Here is a 17,465-nt window from a genome sequence, read left to right on the forward strand (position 1 = left end):
CCATACTTATGTTGAGAAACGTGATGAAAAGCGAATCTCACGTTCTGAGCGGCGCGTAAGTGCTTTAAAAGAGTTTCAAGAAGAAGAGGAAGGAATACTCTATGGACCCCGATTGAAAGGTAAATTGATAATTTCATAGTTCAGAGAATTGAAACTTTAAACGAGTTTTTCTCAAAACTGTGTTTTTCAAACTTTCCTCCATCGTATCTCAAAAACGGCTTGACCGAATGACTTTAAATTTGATGGGTTGGATTCAGCACATGTAAACGCATGGAATGAACTGTCGACAAGCAAAAATTAAATGTCTCCCAAAAGTAAAATTTTTCGAGGTGGAGTTGTTCACACCGGTGTAACTCGTGTTCTTTACAATTTTGTATTCAAATTTAATATTTATATTGTCGAACTATGTTAATAATAATGATAATAAACTAATAAAGTTGTATCTATTTACTGGTTGTAAAAAAAAATCCTAAAAATTCCTTAAAATAAGGGCCGTCACATGGGATGACTTCCTTAAAAGAAGTTATCTCTCCAATGCAACATAGTTTTGTAAGTGGTATTTCTACTAACACAAATTTGTTTTCTAATTTTGTGCTTACAACATGGAGAAAGTTTTTCAGTGCGATGTGATCTATACTGATTTTGCCAAAGCATTCGATAGATAGGGGTTTGGTTTTCACTCTAATCTATTAAAATGGTTGGAGTTGTATCGGAGTGAACGAATCCAACTCGTTCGTATTGGCAAAAGGCTTTCTGATGCTATTATAGTTAGATCCGGTGTTCCTCAAGGAACACATCTGGGCCCTTTGTTATTTCTTCTACTTGTCAATGATATTCCACATCTTCTTGTTCATTCAGAATGACTTATGTTTGCTGACGATTTGAAAATGTACAGCATCGTAAAAAATGTGTCAGATTGTTTAAAGTTGCAAACAGACTTATTCAATTTATGTGATTTTAAATGGTCAGAGTCTTACATTCTGTCATCTTTCATCACCTTTATGTTTTGAATATTCTTTAAGAAATACGACTCTTGATAAAATTAAAGAAAAGAAGGATCTAGGTGTAACATTTGACACTAAGTTCAGTTTTGGCGATTAAGGAAGTCTTGTCTTGTCTCAAAGAAAACGTGATATCAACATCTCATATCCGTATTTTCTCCGACAGCCAGGCCGCTATCAAATCTCTGGACTGTGTCTCTACAAACTCTATAACAGTCCATAACTGTCGATCATCTCTAATGGAGATGGGGCAGCAGTTTAATATTCACCTATGCTGGGTGCCGGGCCATAGAGACATTCCAGGTAACTGTAAGGCAGATGAACTCGCCAGGAACGGTACATTACAGCCCATCCTACCACGTTTGGCAAGTACTGGCATACCAATCGCTGCTTGTAAACTGCTACTAATGCAAGACGCTGCGAGGGGGGCAGGCACCAGGTGGACCAACATCACCACGTGTCAAGCCACAAAAAACATCTGCCCAACACTGGATTTAAAACTTTCAAGGTGCTTGCTCTCTCTGAGCAGATCGCATATAAGCTCGATAATAGGTGTCATAACCGGACACTGTCTAATAGGAAAGCACGCCACGAGACTAGGCGTATTCTCAAATGACTTTTGCAGAAGCTGTATGGACGAGGAAGAGGAAGAAACGGTTCTTCATCTTCTCTGCACATGCCCTGTTCTAGCTCGAAAACGCAAGAATTACCTAGGAGAATTCTTCTTTAACGATCTAAACGATCTAAATCATATCAGTATAATCAGCCTCTCACGTTTCGTAAGGGACTCTAACTGGTTCTATTGAGCTTAGGAGGAAGCCTCAAGATTCATGTGGTATCACAATGGGCCATTAAACTGGCCTAAGTGTGTCCGTTTCCATCTTGGACAGCCAATATAACCTAACCTAACCTAAGTTCAGTTTTAATATTCACATAGACTATCCTGTAGCCAAATCAAGTTCTATGTTAAGATTTATTAGAAGAAATTCGAAGGAATTTTAGGATCCCTTCACTCTTAAGAGCCTGTATTTCTCATACGTGAGGGCTTTTTTGGAATATGGTTGTATAGAATGGAATCCTTTTTATTCCATTCACTCAAATAGACTAGAATGAATTCAAAAATGCATTTCTAGATACATGTTTTATTTATTACGTTGGAATATTCCTCGGCCTTCATATGATGCTCGATGTTTGCTTTTTGGACTACAAAGTCTTGAAATTCGACGAAAATATTTTGTTGCAATGTTTATTAGAGACTTAATAAATTCTAAAATTGATTGTCCATTTTTGCTAAGTAAGGTTTGTTTTAATTGTCCGGGGTATACTTTAAGAGCGTTTGATACGTTCCGTGTTCCTCATCACAGAGTAAATTATGGCTTAAATGAGCCAATTTCCCGTTGTTTAAGACAGGCATGTAAAAATGAAAATGTAGATTTTTTCCAATGTTCTAGTAGACCCTCTACCCCCAGTAAGACCGTTTAAAGACTGCCTTCAGTGTTTTGGCTTTAGTGTCAAACTTAATATTTGAAATGGAAAATTCAGTAGCTTCTTCAAATTTTATTGTTGATTCTGAAGAACTGGAGCCATTTACTTCTTCTGGCATTTCAAAGTCTGTCGTGAAATCATTCAAAAGGCCGAGATCACCCCTACCGTTAATTGAGGATACTGGGCCAACAATGCAGTCTTCTTCTGGAGGATTCACTGGTAGGCTTAGTACGATAACTAAGGATTCAAAAAAGCTGTCAAAATTATTCTGTTGCAAACGATCAATGAGTATCCGCGTCAATAAAGTTGGGTTTCGTGGCAATGCATCACTGCAATTGAGTGTAAGAAACCTCAAAACGCCGATGGAATTATTCAATACGAAATAATTGACCTCATAACTGAGGAAACAAATCTTTGTGCGTTGACGGAAAACTTAAACTCTGGCTTCAAAACTTCCGTAGCAGAAATAAGAAATTATATTGGTATAATGATGTTCATGTCGATATACCGGTATCCGAATATGGAGAGCTACTGGGAAAAAATGCTTTTCCTTCGATTCAAAAGTGCATGCCGGTAGAACGATTTGCTGCAATCAAGAGTTTTTATGTTTCCAAGATGAATCCAGAAAAAAAAGTGAACTTGGCTTTGAACGCTTGTTCTGAATACGTTCTCTTGTAAACAAACTAAACTAGCGGTTCGATTCCAACCCAAAAACAGGAAAACCTTGTGTTGACGAACACCATCTTCGTCAATATATGCCAAAGAAGCGGAACAAGTAAGGTGTCAAATTGTTTGTTATTTGTGATTCGAACGGATTTGCATACCGTTTTGAGGTACACAATGGTGCAGGTGATAATATCATCTTACCAGGTAAGCCAGATCTAGGAGCAACGTCCAATGTTGTTGTTCGGTTATCAGAAACAATTTCCGAGTTTTGTAACCACATAATTTACTTCAATAACTTTTACACATCGCTGCCCCTCTTAGTCTATTTACGGGCACGAGGAATCTTCAGCTTAGGAACAGTGAGAGGTGATTTTGTATTTCTTTGTTTGTTTTTGGGTGAAAAAATAAAATTTAGTTTTATATTCCAGCGAATCGTATACCTAAATGTAAGTTGCCGACCCATAGTCAAGGTAACAAGGAAAGCAGAGGATATTCCTCAGAGTATATGGCTTCAGTTGATGGAGCGGATCTCACTACGGTTCTTTAGAAAGAAAGATAATAAGTGAGTACGTTTGGTATCAACATTATGTAGGCACTGAAGACTTTCAAAGAGCCCGTGGTCAAAATACTGCTAAAGCTTGTGGACATGACAGACCCTCATAATACGACCATTTTTACCATTTTGCCTACATGAGAATAGGTACATATTTTCTTAAAACAAAGTGATACAATTATAGGGTTAATTAGAAAAGACCGTTGGAATTTCCCTACATTAATGAATGAGCTACCTAAAAAGGATATAAAAAAGTGAGTCACTAGGATGAGGCCATTGCGAATATTTCGTTGTAGAAGTTCAGATCAGCAAATTTTTTTCAAAACTATTTTTATTAAATTTCAACTACAAATGGGTTCCGGAAAGACGTTAACAGTAGCAGAAAGAGGACAAATCGATGCTTTCAAGGAAATGGGACTCTCAAGCCGAGAAATAGCAAGGAAGCTGAACAGAAGTAAGACAGTTGTAAACAAATATCTTGCTGATCCTCAAAACTATGGAAAAAACCAAAAAGGACGCACAGCCCAAGCAACAACATCCCGAGAAAAGCGGTTAATTTTACGTATTGCTTCAAATTCTACTCAATCAGCTACTAAAATAAGGTCCAAAAGCGGAGTATCAGCCAGTATTTCGACAGTCCGAAGGATAATAAGAAAAAATGGTACTATCCAGAGAAGAAAACTCAAAAAGAAACCTGTTCTAAAGCAAGTACACAAGGAGCTGCGAATGAACTTTACAACAGAATATGTCTCTTGGAGCAGTCAATGGAAACGCGTCGTCTTTTCGGATGAAAAAAAGTTTAGCCTTGACGGCCCCGATGGTTACAACTTTTATTTCCATGATTTAAGAAAAGAGGAACTAATTTTGGGAAGACATCACAGCCGTACATCAGGTGTTATGGTGTGGGGAGCTATCACCTACTATGGCAAAATCGAATTGGAGTTTTTTTCTCTAACAATGAACGGAAACAGCTACAAATACTTTTTGGAACGCTCATTTCCGAAGATAAAAAATATTTTTGGACCTCTGCCTTGGATTTTCCAACAAGACAATGCCCCCATCCACACTTCCAGGGTTGTCAAAAGCTGGATTTTTTCAGAAAACGTAGAGCTTTTGCCATGGCCACCCTATTCACCGGACTTGAACATAATCGAAAACGTATGGGCAGAGCTATCTCGAAAAGTTTATGAAGGCGGTAGACAATTTTAAGACAAGGACTCCTTAATTGAAGCTATCCGTGATGCCTGGGACGAGATTTCACTTGACTATTTAAAAAAACTTTATGATTCCATTCCAAACCGTCTAATAGAGGTCATATCGAAAAATGGGGGGCATACTCATTATTAATTGAGAAAAACTTAATAAATAAATGTTTGAAAACCAAAAACTGTAAACATTTCTTAATTTTTTTTTATATTTTATAAGATTTTTCATGTGGCCTCATCCAAGTGACGCACTTTTTCATACTGTTTTTAAGTAGCTCTTTAATTAATGTAGGGAAATTCCAACTGTTTTTTCTATTTAACCCCTTAATTTTATTACTTTTTTTAAAGAAAATATCTACCTACTCAAATGTAGTAAATTTTTATTGGTACGAAATTTCCAGCAGGTATAAAGAACGAAAATCGGTTGAAAAATATGTGGCCTCATCCTAGTGATTGGCAGTGTATATGTAAATAAACAAATGTTCAAATAACAAGATTATTGTTTGAACAAAAGAGCCTTACGGGTTATCCATTGTGCGGTTTAAAAAGTATATGACTGGAATAATTTTTTTTCAGTTGAAAACAGTTACGAAAATGGAACGCTTAACTATCGCACAAACCATACAAATATTTAAAACCTTATACAAAAATGGTGATTCCGCCACAGCCACATATCGTACTTTTAGAGGTTATGGTTTACATAACATAATCGTCCAACTACGCAAGCAATTGGCAAAATTGTGAAGAAACTTGAAGAGACTGTATTGGTTACTGATATTATAAGGCCTGTGCATGAACATTTCGCTCGTACAACTGAAAATATCGCTGCTGTAAGTGAAAGTGTTGCCAAAGACACGAATGTGTCGATTCCTCGTCGTTCTCAGGAATAAGGATGGTCTTATGGCACATTATAGCTTATTTTCTATTTGGATCTACACCTTCATCCATATAAAGTCGAGCTCACACAACACGTGCAGCCAGCTGACCATTCACAACGTCGTAGATACATCGAATGGGGAACACATTTTTCTTAAGCGACGAAGCGCATTTCTTACTCGGTGGGAATGTTGATAAACAAAATTGTTGTATTTGGGTTTCTGAGAATCCTCAAGTAATTGAAGAGAAACCATTGCATCCACAAAATGTCACTGTTTGTTACGCCCTTTCTGGTCCGGGGGTGCGATTGGACCTAATTTCTTCGAAAACGACGATGGAACGACTTTCATCGTAAATTTGGAGCGTTATGATCATATGACAACCGAATTTATAGTGCCTGCCATTAATGAATACGACTTGGAGAATATGTGGTTTCGGTGCCACATGCCACACAACTCGAGCGAATATGGCTTTATTGCAAGAGACACTTCCAGACCGCTTAATTTCTCGTCGTGGCGTGGTTGTACTGCGGTAATTCAACCTTAATACCTGTACTGCTAGGAATTCCTATCAGTTTACCGTAGAGCCCAATTTCGGAGGTACTGTTAAGTACAGAGATTCTTTCTTCAGCAGCACTACACGAATGTGGAATGCTTTACTAGGCTCAATATTTCCATTCATTACAATGTGCAGACATTCAAAACCAATGTGCATCGGTTTCTAATTACTAATCCTATCCTCCTTTCCTAATTGCTCGCACAATGTTTAATCATTATAAGGGTATTCATAACCTCTTTAGTGCGCGTATAATATAAAAACAAAACTGATGTAGGGTGAACTTTCAAACTTGAAAATAAAAAGGCATTATCATGAAAACCGCAAAATGGATAACTTTCAAACTTGGATAACCCTATATATCCACTTAACCAGTAAGTACATATAAAAATTATCTTTGAGTTATGTTTTCAAACTTATTTAGTTGGTAACAAAAATCAATACAATATTCCATTTCAGTAAACTCACACAACAAATGTCGTTGAAACATCTAGGAACATATCTCAAAATCCAATGTTTCCAATCAACAATCAATTTATTAAATTATCGGTCTTGTTCTACTTAACTATATAAGCTACTTATGTCAAAATATAAATCAATTTTCCTGAGAATATACAACACAACACACCGCATCCATATAACATAGGGGCGAGAGGGCAGTGTAGAATTAGTTGTTAAACCATCAGAGTCACATGAGATTTTTGCTTGTAATAAACTTAAAAGTTTCGTTTAGACTTTTTCCTAGAAACGATACAAAGAAAACATAAGTTTCAACAAAGTTTAAATATTCTTTTCAACAAAATACCACCGGATGACAAAGATCAAAAAAAGTAATTTATAAACGAACTTAAACCGATTCACAACATAAGTAAATAGTCTTTTCTATTAGATGCTCAAAAAATTGCTGATCCATCATCTAATATTTTGGTTATTGAAGATATCCACTTACTTTTTATATCGCCTTCCGCTTCCTATCCTACCCACGCATTCTATAGTCAATTGATTTTTTTTTTCATTTCGTTTAAATTGATATTATTATGATACTTTGTTCATCATACAAAAAGTATACCCCCCTAAAGCCATCTTTGGCACTCAGTTAACCGCATAAAACGGCCGGCGCGGCCGCGATTCGAGATGGTGTCGGAACGGAATTGGAATCAGTAAACAAAAACATAAGACAGTGACAAGAAAAAAAAAATAAGAAAATCACTTCTAAGCATATTCATTGAGTAGTTTATGTTAATTTTTTGGAATTTTTGAACGATAAACAAAACGAAAAGAAAAATGATAAAATGGGGGAGGAGGTTGCGGAGATAAGAATATTTATAAAGAGAAAAGAAATAATGAACAATATGCGCATACAGTGGACGTCCAGTATAACGAATGATATAATGTTCGAGGTCATTCTCTATATCGAGAGCGTTCGTTATATCGATCGACTTATGGTTATGGGAATGTGTTTCTCTCTTTGTCTAAGAAACCATTTGTACAGCCGATTTTCCATATTAGAAAACTCTCCCTTTCGCATAGATTTACGTTGTAGAGAGCCATTGGCTGGCAAGTTCAAGTTCTTCAAGATTTTTGTGCGACTTTTCTTAATCCCACATATTGTTGATTTTGGCACACGGAATTTTATTGAAATTTCCTTAAGTGAAACGCCTTTGTTGCACACATCAATAATTTTGACTTTGTCCTTTAATGAAAGCCGAGTACGTTGAGATTTTGTATTCATTTTAATATTTTGTACACAAAACTAAATCTACAAAATTATTACGGAGCGTTTCAACGAGACGAGACTTTAAACAACAAGAACACTATTTAACTGCTAACATTATCTTGCCGTCGTGTCATTGAATATGTGTGTGTAAGACCGTACATAAAAATCAAAACTGCATAGCGATAGACAAACCAAAAAATAAGAATTCTAACAAAAATGTTTTAGTAGGCGATGAGAAGACTAAACGAAAAACAGAAAGCTTGTTACAGTTTTGAACCTATGGCGCACACACATACATATGTACGAGAATAAACTTATGTGTTGACATAAAAATATATGCACAGATCACAATGGCAAGAAAAAAAATCATTCTAAGGCAATATATATACGCGTTCGTTATATCGGATAGCAAATTTTTATCATCGTTCGTTATTTAGAGATGTTAATGGAAAATTTAAAAGCGTTCGTTATATCGCAAATTCGCTATATCGGGCATTCGTTATATTGGACGTCCACTGTAGTTTGCGAATAACGCTAACTTCAAGTTTATGTTTATTTGATTTAATTTATTAACAAATTTCAGTTTTTTTTGTAAATATTTGGATAAAGATGAAACGATATTTGAGCATTGTTATCTTTCTGTAGGCATTTACCGTCATTTTGTACTCTCGAAGCTAAGGTAAAGAATGAGTAATTTTTGTAATAAAATTGGTTTTAATCTTCAAAATATGATAATTCATATTTAATACATGTTGAAAGACTTATTTAAATATGTATGTAACGTTCTCGAATGTTAATCAAAATTTATGTCAAAACAGACAAAATCTTCATCAGTAAGTTTGTATACCTCTGTCCTTATGATACTTGTGATTCAGTGACTAATGAAACTTATACTCGTATGTTCTGTTTGTTGAGCAAAGCGAATCACATTTTGATGGGTCATGATCATAAGATCATAGGAAATGACAGTTATTAATACTTTTCAAATTCTTCCCCTTCGAAGCATATTTGAAGTCGCGACTAAGCAGTCTATGTTTGTGGTTTTCAATTTTATGAAATAAATTTCTCGTTACGTAAAATTGTGAAGAAATTTGAGGAGATGTGGAAGCGTTTCTAATGTCGTTAGGCCTGCACAGTGCACACCATAGCTTAGTCGAAAATATTGCTTTTCGTAGCTTTTAAAGATCAGATTTGAGAAGAACGAATTATTAGTGACAATAACGTTGCTGAATCAATTATTAAGTTTACACAACGTCGTAAAGTCTCTTATCTCTATTGTGGAATTATCAGTAAGATCGTTGATCGACACCCGCAATAGGAATTTAAATAGCTATACATAACATCTCCAAATTATGCTAACTTAATATATAATTCCATTTTGTATTGTGTAGATTTACCCCAAGTTGCTAATTAGAAGCTTTTTGCTCCGGTTAAGGAAATTTAATTCATAACGTTTTATAAACGGAAGGTAGTTAACTGCCTATTTAGATTTCATAATTAAATTACTTTGTATTAAAATATAAAACGTAGTTATTATGTATTCATGCATTTATTTAATTTTTTACAAATACCTAACAAATTAAGTAAACATTTATAGCTCCTACTGTTGCTCTTTACCACCAAAACTAAAGTACCGCCCTTCACGCTACCTCGACTCAACGGTCAAATCTTATCATTGTCTTCCAGTGCAAAATATTTGGGAGTTATACTCGGCCCTAAACTAATCTGGAAACTAAATATTGAAGTGCGGGGTAAAAAGGCCTGTGTTGCCTTCTACGCCTGCAGCAAAACTTTCGGCAAAAAGTGGGGACTTCAGTCGAAGATGATTTTATGGACGTACACAGCCGTAGTACGTCCAATCTTAACATATGGGTCGATTGTGTAGTGGCCTGCTCTTAGCAAAGCCTATAATATTGATAAGCTAAAGAAGGTTCAGAGAACAGCTTGCGTGGGCACCACAGGGGCCATGCGTGATTGCTCAACGGACGCCTTAAACGTTATTTTGGATCTTCTACCAATCGACCTTTTTATTAAATACATAGTTTCCTGCAGCGCTATTAGGCTGAAGGAATCAAACAGCTGGTTGTCAAAACCTTATGGTCACAGCAACACAACGAATTTAATCCCCTTAGATATTATCTCGGTAGACACTGACTACTGCACTCCTACTTTGAGCCTTAGTAAGGGTTTTAAGGTTATTTTCCCATCGAGAGAAGATTGGGAGGATGACATCGTGTCGATAGGTTTCGACACAACCATCTTTACTGACGGCTCAAAGATGGAGTGCGGAGTTGGTTCTGGGATCTTTTCTGAGTCCCTAAATGTAGCCAAATCCTTTAGGCTTCCTGACTTTGCTAGCGTTTTTCAGGCTGAACTGCTGGCAATAAGGGAGGCATGTAAGATACTTAAACAAAACCCAAACCAAAACCGAAATGTGGCTATCTTTACAGACAGTCAGGCAGCTGTCAAAGCCATTAACTCGGCCATATCCTCAACTAAATTGGTCCAGCAATGTCGCGATGAGCTTGCGAACCTGAATATAAACCTCGGTGTCACCCTGATCTGGGTTCCGTGCCATAGTGGTACCGTGGGAAATGAACGGGCTGACGAGCTAGCCAGGCAAGGATCGGCCCTTCATAGCTCACTTGCGGAAATGGTTAACATTCCTCTTGGTGCTATAAAGGGTAAAATCTTTTCTATCTACCAAACTGAATCAAACGGAAGGTGGAGCAATTTACCCAGCTGCATTATATCTAGGAAGATATGGCCCACCTATAACAAAACCCATACAAACGATCTTCTATGCAGGCCAAGGCAAGACATAGCCACGATTGTTGCGGTTTGTACCGGACATTGGCCTATAGGAGTTCATGCAGAGAAGTTGGGTATCTCTTACAACACCTTTTGCCGTAGCTGTAGTGACCAAAGAGAAAGTGAAACCATAATCCATTTCCTCTGCAAATGTGCTACTTTGGCAAACATCAGAATGAAATGCTTTGGAAAAGCATTCTTTCATGAACATGATGAGCTATCTGAGACAAAGATTAGAGACCTAATCTTTATTCTCAATGCTACAAAATGGCTCTAACATAATTGCTATGAAGCTTCTCTATCAATCTATCCCTTTCCGCAAGTTTTGCAAAATAGAGAAAAATGTTTGCATAATTGGACAGTTCCGATTATAAGGCTGGCAATAACGTTTGGTCTACAGTGGGCGTTACTGAACCATTTTAGGGGGACAGTAATAGTTATCAATAAAATCCATTGGTACAAATTGAAATAGCAGGGATCTGAAATGTTTTTACTATGAATGTTTATATAGCAATCAGGAAACTAAGGCCATTAAATTAGAAGTTTGATATAAACAGGAACATCCTGTTCATGAAACTAAAAATAAATATTTAAAGTTGTAAAACAAACATTTTACTGAACATTGCTTTATATAGGATTCATTTTGGCGCAATCGATTTTGTCACAATCCATCTTTTGGGCACCAAATTTTTGCTTTTCCTTATTACTAATTTTATTGCAGTTTTAAATGCTTATTTTTTCTCAATAGGTATGGATAACAATCAACTTTAAGTGGGTTATTGGGTCATGTGCTAAAAGATGAGAAAGTTCTCAGAGCCAGGGATTTGAACTCGCATGTGAGATCGATCCAGCAGCCTCGGACTCGGACTCAGTTTCATATGCAAAAAAAAAGAAGTTCACTCTCTACAGTTCTGACTCAAAGCTCTTTATATGCACTTGCACTAGTTAAAACAGTAGTTTCTGTGTGGTCAGTCGAGTCAAGAAGGAAAATGGTATACTTAACTACGGCCATACTCTTCATCTCTCATTAATATTGCTGAAGAATTTATTATTCATATGATTAAATAAGAAACTATTTTTCAAAATACTAGAGTCGTGGACTGATCCTGGCCAGCAAACTTCAATGCTGGTAAATTTTTCATCCGCGTTGCACATAGCCATAGATAGTGTGGTGGGAAATGTGTGGGAGTATGATCCAATCAGTTACACTGGTTGCAATTTTTGTTGCGACTTGCTGTACCACCTTAGATAGGATTGATTGATTGACAGAAATATCTTCACCAACAGTAACAAAATTATTTAGAAACTCGGCCATTTTTATAGTTGTTTATCAACAATTTGTGAGATCGATCTCATGCTATCGAGCGTTTGGTCATTGTTTTGCATATCAAAACTAGAACTTTCTCACATAGAGCTTTCGTCGAGAGATCGATCTCAACACTTTTAGTTCGAACTCACAGCTTGAGATTGATCTCGGTATCTGTATTTTATTTGCATACCATTCTAAAAAAGTTATCAGACAAGTGAATAAAGAGCTTGAACTCATCTTTTTGCATATGACCCATTGACTCTAGGATTGATACGTACTCGTAGTTTGAAATAAGAAAACGGCAATCAAGACCTTATTATGAAATAAGAGCAGACGCTCTTAAACGTTTTAATACATTCATGTTTATAAATGTGAACTTCGAGATTTTAAATAAAATTACATCTACATATGTACAATGTACATCTTAAAATAAAAAATAAGAAACGAGTGATTGCAAAACTGTTCGTTTTTTTAACCGATTTATTAAGTTCATATTTAAAAATTTAAATTAAATTTAATTAATCAAAAAACCTTAATGTATTATTTTCTTTTTCGAAAATCGTTAGAGCGTTTATTTTTTTAAATTAACTTTGTATATTGTTTATATTTTTTCTATTTTAGTTTGAACATATTTTTAGTAGGTACCTATGCAGTTATTAAGAGCTTATTAATATAAATTTTACCTTTTAATTTCGTAAAAAATATACCTATATCCATTTTCAAGATATCAAATCAAATGGGGTGGCGCAACAGTCCGTTGTGAACCAGGGCCTAGTGACTTACAACTCTCAACCATTCCTGTGTGCGAGTACTGTTGTCAGGAATGGAAAGGGACCTACAATTTAATGCCGAATCCGAACGGCTAATTTGAGAAAGCACTTTTTCATGACAAGAATTACTCTTGAAGGAATTGTCAAATCCTCGCAAGAGGCAGTACCCGCGAAAATTAATTTTTTTAAATTAAGGTGGCACAGGCAGGGATTGAACCCAAGACCCCTTGCATGACAGTCCAACGCACTAACCATCATGCCACGGGTACTACATTTTCAAGATATGGAATTTAATATTTTTTTTTAGATCAAAAATAAAAACAATGACATTTTGTATCATTAATTATTATTGAGACATTATAAGAGCTTATGCAGAAAATCGGTTGATTAGTTTTTGATAACGCTTAAAAATAAAATAACGGTTCTGTAGGGGGTTACCTTGTGAAGCAAGTTAAAAATATTTGTTTTGCTGAAAAACTTACATAAATAAAAAGGGAACCGCATGAAAAAGAAAAGAAAACTATTCGTTATATTATTTATTAGGTTTATTGCAATGATGGTTTTAACGAAAAATGGAGAATTTATACATTTTTAATAGCTTAACCAGCCATAATAATTATTTTAGTTAGAAATAATGTCTCAGCTTAAATGATGCACTCAATTTTAACGGTAAAATGAATACTGTATTGACTTTGTTGCATAACGAAATTGAAGTAGCAGCTCATTTTTAATTTCATTCGTGTTTCTATCGAATAATTATATACCTATTTCGAATTTGTGTTTTCCAAATGGGAAGTCATACGAGTATTGAAACCTCCGAACTAATAATTAAACATTTTAAAGATGGAAAAAGCCAACGAAAAATTGCAGAAATGGTAAAATATTTTCTGATAGTGATTGTAAGAAAAGTAAAGGAAGATATCTACCTTAAGTGCACCAAAATTAGCCCAAGAAGCAGACAAATGTTTACATAAAAAGTGCGGCGCTGAGACAATAAGCCGGATCTTAAGGGATGCCGATTTTAATGGAAGGAGTGCCCGAAAAAAGGCCTTCATCAGCAGTAAATACAAAAGAGAAAGCATCAAATTTGCTCGTGAGCATCTTAACAAGGACGGAATTTTTTAAGAATATTTAATGATGAAAGTAAATTTAATCTTCACGGATCGGATGGTAAGGGGTACGTTTGTAGGCAGCCAAATACGGAGCTCCAGTCAAAGAATTTGCGTGGGACAGTGAAACACGGTAGAGGGCATGTTATGGTGTGGGGCTGTATGTCTTCTGCTGGCGCAGGAAACCTGTGTTTTTTTATTGAAGGTAATATGGACAAAAACATGTATCTAGATATTTTGAAGCAAAACTTGTTGCAAAGTGCTGAAAAACTCAACATCAAAAACAGTTATCATCTGGAACTTCCCTCATGTCATGCAACCGCCTGCCCAGTCGCCAGACCTAAATGCCATCGAAAATTTATGGTCGCAGCTGGAGCGCGAAATTCGAAAACATGCGATTTCATCCAAGGAAGATCTAAAAAAGGCACTTTTGGAAGAATGGGGCAACATATCCTAGGAATACACCTCAAACCTTGTTAAATCAATGACAAAGAGACTGTAGTCGGTGCTTAAGCAAAAATGGTATCCGACGAAATGTTAAGGAGTTTTTACGACTTTTTTCCACTGTTAAACAGCTTTTTTTATGGAACTTAACACATTGCATCATTTTAGCTGAGACATTGTTTCTAAACAAAAATTTAATTATAACTGGTTAAGCTATAAAATGTTAAAACTCTTCATTTTTTGTTAAAACAACCAATTGAATAAACTTAATAAATAATATAACGCATAGTTTTCTTTTCATTTCGAAGAGGTTCCCTATTTATTTAAATTTTTCAGCAAAGAAATATAGTGCATCATTTTGGCTGGGAGCCACTGTATCCACCCAAATCCTATAGTGATCCCAAGTAGAGGGTTGCAGGGGGCTTCATGACCCCCTTACATGCCTAGCTGTTAGTACGCCGTGTTATCAATTCAAAAAAACTTGTTTAAGGCTCAAAAAATGAAATACAAAAAAAGTAGGGTTAAGCCCGAAAAAGAAAATAATTTTTTCTATGATTTAAAGGTGTTTCCCCGCCTTAAATTTTTAAAACATCTTCTAGTGAGACCCCTACCTATCTGTAAAAATAATCAGAAGGGAATTCGTGCTGCGGTAATGGAAAGTCGGCCCAATCGTTTTCGATAAAATTTAAATTTTCGATTTCGATTAGTTTTTATATGTTGCAAGTAAAAAGTAACTGTTCGTCAATTTTTTATTAAGAACGTTTTTTTGTAGATTACTTTCACTATTTTTCTGTTGAAACAACGTGGTACCTACAAACCAAACAATTGACAACTACCAGATTTTCTAACACAGATTGCTTTCTAAATTTACAACCGTTTAAAAACAATTAAGATTTAACTAATATTTTCTTACGATATTCAAGTATACATATCCTTAAATTTAAGAGTTAATGTCCGACTACCGCTACTGGAAGTGGCCGAACTTACGTCCCATCTTGAAACAGATTCGACAGACGACAAGTGCAAAAATTCACCCTCACCAAATACCTACCTCTCATAAATAGGTGCCTTCCTACATAATTGTCATTTTGTTTGCAAAGGAAGCTTTATTGAGTAGCTGGTGGTACCTTATGTTTCCAAAAACACAACATAAAAATTAATTTTACACACAAAAAGTTTCAACCTCGCCTAATCTTTTATCTTATAGGGTATGTTGTCCTACCAACAAAAATTCAAGGATTATTCGACTAGTTTTGCAACAAAATTTAATAAAAAGAACAAAATACTTCAACTCACTATAAAAGAAGACAAACACACACTATCTCCCTCCATCACATGGTGTTGTAAAACTAATCAATAGCCATAGCAACATGTCTGCAAAAAAGAAAAAGGGCTGGGTCCATCATCTGACTATAAGACTCCAATCTAAGCATCTGCATCAATACTACCGGCATACATTTCCTTAGAAAGAAAGTAAGTTTCTCCCCCTAATGATCATTCTTATAGTTCCTATAATCTTTCCTAAATACATACAATTATTTAATTGCAAAATGCAAACATGGTTCCATTTATTTTCTAGGTAAATTTCCAATTCAATTCCATATCCATTCCAACCTCATTATTTTGCGAACGACTTCAACTTCAACAACGACAACGACACGGCGAACAAGCCATTCTCTTTTTCGAACAGGATAGCCTGATATTGAGTGTGTTATGAGTAAAAAGGACATCAAATCCAATTCTACCCCCACTCTGCTCTTTTACTATGCATACGGTTTTGGTATATGGATGGATGTGTGAAAGGGAATGGTAAAGGAACAAAATCCTACGCCTACATGGAATGGATTACTTTACTTAAACGTTTATAGAGGTTTTGAAAATAATTTCAAGCAATTGAATATAAATTTGATTGAAAATCCTATTCATCATCCACAAAACAAAATCCAAATCCCAAAAGAAAGCGAAATTCACTGGGACTGTGACTTGATTCTGAATTCGCTTACACACCCCACCTAAAAGTTGCTTTTGCTTCGCTTCCACACTGCTTCCACAGACCACACTTCCACTGCACTTGCCATGCCTTGCATACATGGTTTGGTTAAGCGAAAAACCGGTAAAAAATATGTATGTGCAAAATGTAACGATAAATAACGTGGAGAAGACGGCGACGAGGACGACCAACGACCAACGACAAACGATGAAGAATTGAAGATGAACCAAGAAGAATATAAAATTCCTTTGTTTTATTTTTATTCCTTTAATTATTTTCAAATTTGCAGGGAGACCATAAATAAATATAAATGGAAAACATTTTAAAAAAATAACAAGAAACCTCACCTTTTATATTTGTTTCTTTTTGTGGATCGTATTCGATGCGATCAAAGGCGGGGATAATCCTCAATGGCTGTCCGAGAAAACTTAAATATTTTTCTATTTTTTTGTTCTTCACACACGAAACACAAAGGGACGATAAGTTGCTAAGGTTTAATTATACAACAAATTGTTTTTGGGGAATTATTTCAAATTTGAATTGAAAAAATGATTACTTTCAAAAAACACGCTCGGATAAATAAACTTCACCACAGCACGACTTCAACTTTCAGACATACTAACGGAATACGGAACGGCGTAGACAGCACGGACAGCACCACACAGCAATAGAATAGAGTAAAGATGGAGACGGAGAGAACGAAACGGACAAGCAAATTGTGTGGTGACGGTGACGGTGAGGTGATGGCGAAAAACGAATATTGGATGCACGCAACGCACACGACGCAGGAGGAGAAAAATTGCACACAAAAGTCTGCAAGAACAGCAAAATGCTAAAAGTTGGCTAGAGGCTGAAGGCTGAAGAAGTGAAGAGCTGATGAAATGGTGTGGTGAGGACGTGAGGTAGAATAAAATATGAATCTGGCTCCAATTTGAGTTGAGTTTGTTTTTGTTTTATTTTTGAGTGTTTTATTT

At 35.8% G+C, this 17,465-nt stretch overlaps 1 protein-coding gene across 1 annotated transcript in view; it reads right to left on the reverse strand.

Moving 5' to 3' along the window:
* LOC129951525 (A-kinase anchor protein 200) overlaps window positions 1-17,130 on the reverse strand; it is a 236,264-nt gene extending 219,134 nt beyond the window's left edge. Inside the window, exon 1 of the mRNA XM_056063724.1 lies at window positions 16,839-17,130. The gene's annotated coding sequence lies outside the window, so the exon portion shown is untranslated. The remainder of the gene's footprint in view (window positions 1-16,838) is intronic.
* Between the last annotated feature and the right edge of the window lie 335 nt (window positions 17,131-17,465).

Source organism: Eupeodes corollae, chromosome 3, assembly GCF_945859685.1.
Source record: "Eupeodes corollae chromosome 3, idEupCoro1.1, whole genome shotgun sequence".
In the NCBI taxonomy this organism is placed as follows: Eukaryota; Metazoa; Arthropoda; class Insecta; order Diptera; family Syrphidae; genus Eupeodes; species Eupeodes corollae.